General features: G+C 31.8%; 1 long non-coding RNA gene and 2 pseudogenes across 1 annotated transcript; all 3 read left to right on the top strand.

Annotated features, from left to right (window-relative positions):
- The first annotated feature begins 2,624 nt into the window (after positions 1-2,624).
- Positions 2,625-4,648, top strand: LOC146910595 (uncharacterized). Its single transcript, XR_015018556.1, has 3 exons — positions 2,625-3,000; positions 3,605-3,858; positions 3,961-4,648. It is a non-coding gene; the product is annotated as an uncharacterized LOC146910595 (long non-coding RNA).
- A 993-nt stretch (positions 4,649-5,641) lies between these two features.
- LOC146910594 (putative pectinesterase 15) lies at positions 5,642-7,270 on the top strand (annotated as a pseudogene).
- A 661-nt stretch (positions 7,271-7,931) lies between these two features.
- LOC146910593 (E3 ubiquitin-protein ligase RZFP34-like) lies at positions 7,932-10,084 on the top strand (annotated as a pseudogene).
- The last annotated feature ends 44 nt before the right edge of the window (positions 10,085-10,128 follow it).

Below are 10,128 nucleotides of genomic sequence, written 5' to 3'. Positions count from 1 at the left end.
ACTCAAAATAATTAGATTTTACAGTTGCACAATTTGTATGATCAACCAATAATTTATGAGCTTGATGAATTTTTATACTCCTCGGAGAAAAAAATTTGAAGAGACTAAAATAGAATATATTACCAAATCAAAATAACCTTCCTAACACAAGGTGTATCAAGGAAGAAACAACGAAATCCAAACAATACTTACAAGGTAGAACCTGAACATGAACAAAACAAGAAAAAAAATAACTATTAGCATATGTCCAGCATGGTAAACGGACTAAGGCACCAACCATATAATTTTGCCCTCAATTTTTATTAGAGAAGCCTTTGAAGATGCATTCCTTTTCATAGTTTATCTGACCAGAGACAGTTCACGTAAACATACATCACAACCACAAATCTTCACGAACATCACACCGGACCTTTGACATGTACATATTCCATATGCTTTCTGTTCAATCGACTTAGAAAGAAGTAGTCAAGGAAATATATTGCATTCAAAGAGTACACGACAAGGGAAGATATATTGCAATTGCAATAGTGTTGATGGTTGCCCATTTTGTTACCTAGACTCTAGAGTAATATACAGCATGAAACTTGGAATAGGTTATACATGTAGTTGTCGCAAACTCAGCACTAAATTTTGGCAGCTCGTTCTTTAAATTCTAAATCATATCCAGACGTGAAATACGCAAAGCTCAACGGATCAAATTAAGGCTGGGTGCATTTAAGACGAGACCAAATTGGCCTAATGGATAATTGAAACAAAACTATAAGGTGATCACTAAAAGTAGCAAGTAAGATAGATTTAGTATTTTGCCATGCATTTGAAGTCAAAATATAATTCTTACAAATACTTCTATTTTGATTTAAACTAAGATAGATTTCACATTGAATATTTTGTTTATAAAACCTCATTACTGACGTATACAGTTAGGGATGAAAAGTGAGCAATGAACATGTTGTGACGACTGACGAGTTATACCCAACTTTAATCCGTTCTTAAATTTTGATTGGACCGTTTCTTTAGATCCTAACCTATTCTTAGACTAACAAACTTGTTGCTTTAAGAGTCAAATGAGACGGAGACTAGACAATATATGAAATTTGGTTCTTAAATTTTGATTGGACCGTTTCTTTAGATCCTAACATATTCTAACGTCTAAAAAAAAAATCCTAACATATTCTTAGACTTCAAGTTTTAGGGTTATGGTTACTATTATTCGAACGAGATAATCGTCAATTTCAAGTCTTAGAGTTAGGGTTAGTATTATTCGAACGAGATAATAGTCAACTTCAAGTCTTAAGGTTAGTATTTTTCGAACAAGATAATCGTCAACTTCAAGTCTTAAGGTTAGTATTCTTTGAACAAGATAATAGTCAACTTCAAGTCTTAGGGTTATGGTTAGTATTATTCGAACGAGATAATCGTCAACTTCAATTCATAGGGTTAGAGTTAGTATTGTTGAACGAGATAATTATGGTATGTATTTTTCGAACGAGATAATCGTCAACTTCTAGTCTTAAGGTTAATATTTTTCGAACGAGATAATAGTCAACTTCAAATCTTAAGATTAGTATTTTTCGAACGAGATAATCGTCAACTTCAAGTCTTAAGGTTAGTATTATTCGAACGAGATAATAGTCAACTTCAAGTCTTAGGGTTAGGGTTAGTATTGTCGAACGAGGTAATTATTGTCAACTTCAAGTCTTATGGTCAGTATTTTTCGAACGAGATAATCGTCAACTTCAAGTCTTAAGGTTAGTATTTTTCGAACGAGACAATAGTCTACTTCAAGTCTTAGGGTTAGGGTTATTATTGTCAAACGAGATAATTGCCAACTTCAAGTCTTATGGTCAGTATTTTTCGAACGAGATAATAGTCAACTTCTAGTATTAGGGTTAAGGTTAGTATTTTCGAACGACATAATTTCCATTAAAAAATAATACATAATCATTAATTACTAAATAATTTTATTTAAATAATAATACTCCCTCCCAAAACTTTTGATGTTTTAGTGAATTTATTATTGTTTTCTCAAGTTTATCCTTGTTGGAAAACACAATAAACTATTAAAGTAGTTGTGACATTTGCTTTATCACATGTGAATTTAATGATAAATAAGGACATTTAAGTAAAACACACACAAATGTTTATATACTTTAATTACTCCTTAAAACTTGTGTCAAGAGCTAAAACATCAAAAGAAAAGGAATGGAGGGAGTATATAATTATTAATTACTAAATAATTTTCTTTAAACAATAATACATAATTATTAATTACTAAATAATTTTCTTTAAAAAATACTCCCTCTGTTTCAAAATGAGTGTCGCTTTAACCAAAAAAATTTGTTTCAAAATGAGTGTCGCTTTCAGTTTCCAATGCAATAATAACTTTTTCTTTTCAATTGTACCCTCCAATCAATACTCTGCACACTACTTTCAAAGTATTACTTTTGAAACTAACCAATAGTTAATAAGGATAATTTGGTAAAATAACCATTCTCTTTCTCTTAATCATTGCATTTCTTAATATGTGTGTAAACACCTAAAACGACACTCATTTTGAAACGGAGGGAGTAATACATAATTATTAATTACCACATATTTTTCCTTAATGAACAACCAAAAAATAATGATGACTTTGGAAAAGTCATCTCTTCAATTCAATGTGGTTACATAGCAGTCACCTCGCTTCCCACAACACTCAATTCGGTTCATCTAACTCTCCTGATTCCATTCATTAATCATACTAACCACCACTAAAAATCTGAATCGTTTACTCTAAACCAACACGTCTATATAAACCACATCATCTATACCATCACTCTTTTTTGTTTCACCTTCTTTCATAGTAAGTTTTAAATAAGGAACATTATCACTTCTCTTATCATTTTCAAAGAAAAACATTTTAACTTTTTCAAAAGTTTCCTCTGAAGATGGGCGACCAACATTGAGGTTTGCAACAAACAAAGGCTCTCACACTTCATAACCGTCCATGTTAAGAATCAGGTAAACAATTATATTTCATTTGTCCTTAACATCATTCATGATGCCTTTGTAAGTAAAAGAGAATGATCAACATGTTTATGTTTTGATTTACACCATTATGATACTTTGACTTATACCAATATGATTTTAATGTATAATCTATCATATGTATGGTACATATTAACATGTTTAGAGAATAAACGATTTACATGCATGTTGCTAATGTATAGAATAAATGACTACGTTTGGTTTATGAAATAAGACTTTAGAGAATAAGACTGTTTAGAATAAATGACTTTGTTTTTGAAGGACTTTGGTTTATAAAATAAGACTCTTTAGATAACAAGACTATCTTTTTGAAGGAATTTGGTTTATAAAACTCTTTAGATAACAAGACTCTGTTTTTGAAGGAATTTGGTTTATAAAACTCTGTATAGAAAAGGGCTCTGTTTAGAATAAATGACTTTGTTTTTGAAGGAATTTGGTTTATTGTAATTTGGATTATTGAATATGTTTAAATGTTTACAAAATTTCGATGAGATAGAACCAAGGTTCTATCTTGAGTTTCGTTGATACCTTGGTGAATTTTTGACTTTGGTTGACAAAAGTGGAAAAACTTTTGTAGTTCGCTACAACCAAGACTGCGACGACCCGCTCTTAACAGATGGATGGATGCGTTTAAGGGAGGTTTATGGAATGGTTGGGCGCCACTACATCTTCTTAAGCTATCAGGGACACAGTGCGTTTCACATTGATTATTTGCGCTATGAAATCTTCCCTCTGTCATTCCCCACATGGCATAGCGAAAGCTTAGGCCAAAGAAAAGCAGTTGCCTACATCATGACATTGACTGAGGATCCAACACAGGCCTTAGAAATTGTTAAGTATCATAACCATTTTTTTTATTCTTTTTAGGTTATTTGATTTGTAACCTCTATTTATTGGTTTTAACATGATTTTGTGTTTGTTTGTTTTATATAGACGGTGCCTCAAGAGATGAGTCACTACATGAAGGAACTCTTTGGTTGTGGTCATCCTTCGTGGACCAGCAGGTAAGAACGAGAGATGTTTAATGCGGTATGAAGATTATCCATGGCATGTGAAGATTAAAGATGGAAGGAATTTGCTGCAGTAAGCAAGTTAGTGAAAGGAGACCGGATCATCTTCAACATTGTCAACATCGATTATAACAACGTGATTAAGGTGATGAAAGAAAGCTACATATATAAAGAGGATGTCGGTGCCTTTTTGGAGTAACAAGTTGGTGGTGATTCCATGATGTGTTGCTTACTTCATTTTGGTGGCTTTTTAATCTGGTGGCTTTTTTTTTTTGTTTAATAACTTTCATGGTGTGTAATAAATTTAGATCAGATCGGATCGGATATTTTTAGAATAATTATCCAAACCGAACCGAACTGCACGTGATTTTTATTTTGGATCCAGTGCCGGCCCAAGGGGGATGCCGCTAAAGCAAGGGTTATAGGCCCCCGAATTTTTTTGGCCGCCTATTAGGCCTCATATTTTTGCCTTTGAAAATATTTTCGTACGTCAAATTTTGTAAACATGTTCACTCGAAGCTCAAGTGGTATGTAAACGAGGATTCATAATTCATGTTGCAAGTTTGATTTCAATGATAGCTATTTTATTGGTTATATGAACCATACTTAAATTATTTTTCCCTTCAGATTCCTATCAATCTTATTCGATGTCAATTGTTCTAAATATATTAAGACAAGTAGTGTGTAAACAAAGTTTGTAAAAGTAAAACATTAATTTATATTTGTATCATTTCAATATTATTTTGTTATTTTATGATCTCTAACAATTGGTAAATAATGTCTATATTAAATATTATTTTCAACACGCACACACATGTGCGCACGCACGCGAGCGCACACGTGAACGCTCAAGCACGCGAGCGCGCGCGCGCACACACAGATATATATATATATATATATATATATATATATATATATATATATATATATATATTAAAAATGTCACGCACTAATGAAGTTATGACAAAACAAAGTTTGATTTCTAAAATACTCATATTTAATTAGTGTCGGACACACAACATATAGAATTACTTTCGATTGAAGGAACTTATGGATTTTTTATATTAATTTTGTCTAATTCTATCTAAACGCACTTAAAAAGCCTCTATTTAAATTTCGCTTTAGGCCTAAAAACACATTGGATCGACCCTGTTTGGATTTGTTGACTTTTTACCTCAAAACCGATCCAAACCGGACCGCCAACAACCCTAACCATAAATATATGGGATGTAATTAGGAAAATTTTATCTTATCCCATCCCATCCCATGATCATAAATAGTTTTAACGTACGTATTATCGTATAAAACAAGAAAAACACGTTTTAATTAAAGTATCAATTTACTTCCTTTGTATACCTATTCTATTCTACCATTCATATTACCTCACATATCAATTAACTAAAGTTTTTTAAAATCAATTTATAACAAAAGAAAAAACATTTGAGATAATAATATTCATAAATGTAGCGTAATTAAGTAAGTTATACACCCTATATAAGGTGGTATAAGGTCAGTGCAATTCATAAAGAAAAAATAAGCAGAAGGTCAGTACAATTCATAAAAAAAAAATTCACAGTGTTTTAAGAAAACATGCACAATTAAGAATGGTGGTCTTCGACAAAATTATTCCTTTATCAATTTTCATTTTCTTGTTATCCTTCATCATCAATTTGAGCTTCTCCTATCCTAAGTCAAATTGTGACGGAAAAAAAAGGGCCTCTAGCCTTATTTTGAAGTACAATGTATCTGTAGTTCTCACGGTTGATTCAAATGGATGCGGGAACTACAATAAAGTACAAGATGCTATCGATAATGTTCCAGAATAGAGCCCCCATACCACTCTTATAATCCTCAACACCGGAACATATAGGTATGATCAAGTCAATTCTTATTTATAATATGATTAGAATAGGTTAAATATGTTGCTAAAAAAATTAATACTATAGTAAATAAGCTTTTTATATCAATTATGAATTTTATAACAATTACGAATTTTTGTTATGTAATTGTATCCTTAGGGAGAAGGTAGTGGTCCAAGCCAACAAAACCAACTTGATTTTTCAAGGTCAAGGATATCTTAGTACGACTACATAATGGAACGACACTGCAAATTTCTTCGAAGGGACTTCTGCTCCTTTGCGGTTTTTGCGTCAAAGTTCACTGCTTACAACATAAGTTTTAAGGTAAAAATAATATTAATATCTTATTCTTTTTTTTTCTTCATATATTTAATTAATTCATTTTTTTTTTGAAAGAACAGAACACATATCCTCCAGCAAGGCAAGGATATATTTAATTAATTCATTTTTTTTTGAAAGAACAGAACACATATCCTCCAGCAAGGCAAGGAGATGTTGGGGCACAAGCGGTGGCATTGAGAGTTGGTGGAGACCAAGCAGCATTCTACGGACGTGGAATTTATGGTGCGCAAGATACCTTGGGAGTTATTAAGGAATGTTTTATTGAAGGATCGATTGACTTTATATTCGGAAATGCTAGGTCATTTTTTGAGCTACATATATTTTCAAAATTTTGCATTTTAGTCTCATTTTTTGAAATATATTTTTTTTTTCAAATCTTACATTTTAGTCTCATTTTTTAAAAATTCAAACTGACCACAATTGTTTTTGAAATTTGTAAATTGACCCCTAAATTTAACAAAAATTACAATTTGGCCTCTTAATTTTGCAAACTGGCCACTATTTTAAGAAAAGTTGACAAAAATTTAAAATTTTAAAAAAGTTGCCCAAAATTAATTTTTGTCCAAACAAAAACATTTAAAAATAAAGACGAGTAATTAACGTGACTTTGCTATTTGTAACATGCAGGATTGCTTCATAAATTCTATATCAAATCCAAAGTGGAACGGGGATGGAGGGTATATCACTGCCCAAGGACAAGAGTCATTAACAGATAAAACTGGGTTCTCCTTTGTTAACTGTCACATCACTGGTACCGGAAAGGTCTTGCTTGGGAGGCCTTGGAGGAGGAGAAATGATATTTGAAAATCTATTTTGTGACAATTTCCTCTCTCATACTCATATAATCATATTTTTTTTTTTTAGTGTATATCTTTATTGTTTTGGTTTTCATGTAAATACCTGTTTTTTTTTTTTAAGTTATGGTTGTCATCAAATAACACTCGTCGTTTGCTAAAGTCATTTTCTCAACATGCGTATATGTCGAATGTGGTAGCTGCAGGATGGAACATATGCTTGATGGTCACTCTGTAGCAAGGTCCGTAATTAATTGCATTTTTTTAGGGGACCATAATTAAGACTTGATGATTGTCACATTTATACATTTTTTGTGTTAATACAGTACTGTCTTCTTTGGAGAGTAACACGTGTGCATGTATTCTTTTTTTTTTTTTTTGTCAAGTCGTGTGCATGTATTCTAAATCTAATTAAATTGGGAGTTGTATTATCCAAAATAAAAATAAAAATTAAGTGTTGTAGGTTTCAACCCGTTGATTATGCTTCATGATTCTCCTCGGAACCTCTCAGCGCTTTTGGCAAATGCATATTTTATTTTTTCCTTGTTCCTTTTTCTTTTTCCGTATCTTGCAATTAAAAAAAACTCATCAAAATTAAAGTCTTGAAAAGAAAAAAATCGTGGTAAAGGTTATTGATAAGTTAGATTAATTTGGTAGTTACGAATTGAAGGTAATAGTTATTTTGGTCTCTGAAGGTGTAACGAGTAGTCTATGATTGTGCAATCTCTTAGTCAAAATAGTCTCTAAGGCACGCTAAAATAATCATTCAATAATCGCAATAACTATTTTTAGATAAGGACTAAAATGACAGTATGTAAGTACGTATAAGGACAGGTCTCTAACGCACGCTAAAATAATCATTCAATACTCACAATAACTATTTTTAGATAAGGACTAAAATGACAGTATGTAAGTACGTATAAGGACAGATATGACAATAAATAAGTATATTGAAGGACTAATATGATAATATTAACAAAATATTTTAATGTCAAATATTGTTTTGACTATCGAAGTGTAGGCAAATGCACAAGTTATTATTTTGAATCAATTCCACTATTTGATTCTATGCAATGTAATTTTTTCTAAGATAAGAGCTGAATATACATAAACAATAATGCCTGCATGATTTTATCTTTTCTTTAACCTTTTTGTTTTCTTCAATTTCCTGGGTGTGATTTTCAATTGAAAAGCTAGCATTTATTTAGTACTGATTCATATATTGCTTCTGCAATTCATTTTCAGGTCATATGTTCCTTGTGTAGCACGGAGCAAGATGTAAGGGTCATACAAATCATGATTTGCGATTGGTTGACAGCGTAAAAAGTTTTACACTGACAATGTTTCAAAATTAGTCTCTTGTATAGTCGAGCTGTCAGGCATTGAAATAATATTGTTTAATGCTTTTTTCTTCTTATATTTGTAATTTGCAGGTTCAACAGATATGCATTCAATGTGGTGTTTGCATGGGTAGATACTTCTGCTCCAAATGCAAGTTCTTTGATGACGATGTTAGCTTCTTTTGTCTCTCACATTTTTTTTTTGGTCTAGTCTAGTGGCTAGTTTCACACACATTATGTGTGGAAAAGTGGGGAATCCGGGGTTCAAACCCCGACCCCATCACAAATTATCCCTGTTCTCACTTTCTCTCTATTTTCTGCATAACTGAAAAATTATTTGTATTTCCAGGTATCAAAAAATCAATATCATTGTGATGAATGTGGCATATGCAGGACTGAAATTTTCACATTCCTTTAATGTTAATTCTTACATTTTATCATTTGTATTTTGACGGTCTATATTTTATAATAATCACAGAACTGGTGGTGAGTAGAATTTTTTCCACTGTAATAAATGTGGTAAGTTTTTTATTGAACAAAACAAATTCTTTTCACTGTGTCAATTCAGTATTCAAACTGAGTGCTTTTCTAACTAAATGCCCTGTCATGATCTCTTATTGTCCGTAGAATGTTGTTATTCAACACCGATGAAGGATTCACACAGTTGTATTGAAAAAGCAATGCATCAAAATTGCCCGGTTTACAACCTAGTTATTGTGATTTACAATAATATCATTCCTAAGTAGTTAGTTGATTCATTAGTCGGATGAGCATAACCTTTAATCTATTTGCGCCATAAAATTTCAGGTTGCATCAATGCCTATGCCTGAAATGTATCGAAACAAAATGGTATATGAAATTTATATTTGTGTGTTGTGGCAAAAACAGTTAGATTCCAAAACCCTTAAATTGTCTGTTATATGTTAAAAGGTTTGGATTCTATGTAATGACTGCGGAGAAACATCTGAAGTAAGATTTCATATTGTGGTTCACAAGTGCCTTAGTTGCAAGTCATACAACACCAGAGAGACACAAGCTCCGCCGTGCTTGACAAGAATGGAAGAGGTGGTTAGATGAATGATTCTTAAGGTCAAGTTGAAGATGCTTATTTGAAACAGTCGTTGAATATTTCAATTTAATTAAACTTCAGGCCGGAACAATAGAAGTCGTACAGAATAATCAGCGTCTCATCATATATACAGCAGAGATGAATCCTAATTGTTAAACATGTATGTAAGCAATTGCAAGGTTATCATTTATTAGACAAGCTTTATGTAAAGTATTGATAATCTCAACCTCCTCTCTCACTCTCAGTATAGGTTAGCAACCAATATTTTCTTGCATACTTTCTTTTAAAGTTGTGTCTCTGTTTATAAAGTTTATAGTTAAAGTCAATTGGGAGTCATGTTGATACTGTTCTTTTTTCTTCTTCTTTTGGATTGTTATGTTTAGAAACAACTTCGAACAGATTGAAGTTGCATTAAAAGAGTACACAACAATTACATGTGAAAGATTTTAAGGAAAAAATATTGATTTTGTTAATGCATAAGTCAAAAGTGCATGAAAATCTAATTTCTCTCGAGTTTGTTGCAATGTTACCCAGTATCTTTGTCCTTTCAATGTAGGTTGTTGACAGCAAAATTATCATAATGCTCTTGCCCAAATTTATCAAAGATGCTGATGTAGCTGATCCAATCAGAGTGTTCAACTAATCAATCTCAGAACTTTTGTAAAAGAAAAAACTCATCCTAAACCA

Source organism: Medicago sativa, chromosome 7 (genome assembly GCF_051527215.1).
Source record: "Medicago sativa cultivar Bolivia chromosome 7, Bolivia_mono, whole genome shotgun sequence".
NCBI classification, from domain to species: Eukaryota; Viridiplantae; Streptophyta; class Magnoliopsida; order Fabales; family Fabaceae; genus Medicago; species Medicago sativa.
This window is presented reverse-complemented; position numbering and strand designations above follow the sequence as displayed.